We start from the raw sequence: 1,714 nt of genomic DNA, 5'->3' as shown, positions 1-1,714 counted from the left end.
TTTGCTGATGTTTTCAGGTTGGACTGGAATTCTTGAACAGGAGAATTGTGCTGCTCTGTGAAGTTAGGCCAGGGCAAGAAGAGCTTGGGCCTGAGTGGACGTGCTTCAAGCATGCCAAGCCACTTCCTTGAGAGCCCTGCTGTGGTTGGGTTAGTGAAACTTGGTGTCTTGTGAAAAGTGCAGCAGTGTATGTTACCTGCAGCATCCCTTACCTCAGTGTGTCACAGCAAACCACTAAGAAAGAGCTACCAGGGATGCACTGAAAACAAATGTGCTGAGAAGCTGGGTCCGTGTCTTGCCTGATGGAGACAGTTGAGGGCATTCTAAGAGGACCAAGACGCCTCAGATGAGTTTCTGGTGCCCACAAGGCTACATCTGACAGCAGCCAGATCAAATGTATCTCTGAGTGCAAAACCAATGCGGGCATGTATGGGAGCTCAGTGGAGCCAGTGGATCACTTCCTGAGCTTCTCCCAGCTTTCACACCCTGCAGGAAGGCACTTGGTCAACAGGTGGCAGGGAAACTGGCATCCAGGTTTGTCTGATCTTGCCTGTCAGGCTTCTTTAGCCTGGACAAACAGGCATTTGAGTGAACTGAGTGGTTCTAAGCAGCCTCTTCTCTCCTGCCAGCAGCTGGGATGATGCCAGTGACATGGGCCTGCTCACCTCAGTGAGACATGCCCTGGGTCCAGTGCTTGGCACAGGCCTTTGTATCCTTCCTTTGTCCTAGCTGGGAGCAGCACTTTCAGAGCTAACTGCAGATCTTCCTTCAAATGCCACAGGACATGGAATGTCAGTGCCAGGCAGGTCATGCAAAAAAAATAAAAGCCAAGTACTAACTCAGGCAGGTCATGCAAAAAAAAAAAGCCAAGTACTAACTTGAGGCAACTGGGGACATTTTCAGATGAAGGTCATCACTAGGTCTGGGAAGTGTGGGGCTGGAGAACCATTCACATGGACTGACCACCACTGGTAAACCTCTCCACTCTTGTCTTGTGGCTGCTGGTGGAGACCAGACCGCAGAGCTAAGGAGGAGCTTGGGGCTGACACTTTGTGGGAGATTTGGTAAAAAAATCATTAAAGGACAAATCCATGGGGCTTTGGAGTGGATAGGTGACAAAAGGTGACATAGGGTGACAAAGGTGACATAGGGGAAAGGAGATTTGGCAGCAACGTTAAAACTTGATACCACAAGACTGGAAGGCAGCTCTCCTGGGCTGACTGCAGACTTGGAGCAGCTCTAGTGGCTGTCACTGGGCGTGTGGGGCAAGCTGACAGGGACTAAAGTAAGGCACGGGATTAGTGGGTGCATTGATACAGGTGGCATTTGTGGGGAAGTAGCTTTTATAAAGTGCCCGTGACTGCAGCTACAGGTCCCCGGCAGTGCTGGTGGTGGGGCCATCCAGCCTAAGTGGCCACGACTCGGTCTGGCTGAGCCTTGAGGCCTCCCTGCTCTCCCTGTCCCAGTGCTGCGCCACTCCTCTCGAGAAGGAGTAGTTTTTCCAGCCGCAGTCTCAGGGTGCTTTACAGTGTCCTGGACCTCCAAAAAGACGCGTGTATATCTTGTGGGGCTTCCCAAAAAGCCGAAGCATCTGGCTCGGCCCTCCGAATGAAGGACGTTGCGACGGGACGAAAGACAAACTCCAGCGTGTCTGACTCGTTAAAAAGCAGGAAAGACCCTCTGGAAACAAATGCTGCTCTTGCCGCCACCCTCC

This window comes from Melospiza georgiana, chromosome Z (genome assembly GCF_028018845.1).
Source record: "Melospiza georgiana isolate bMelGeo1 chromosome Z, bMelGeo1.pri, whole genome shotgun sequence".
Classification (NCBI taxonomy): domain Eukaryota; kingdom Metazoa; phylum Chordata; class Aves; order Passeriformes; family Passerellidae; genus Melospiza; species Melospiza georgiana.
The sequence above is the reverse complement of the archived record's forward strand: the minus strand, read 5'-3'. Positions refer to the sequence as shown.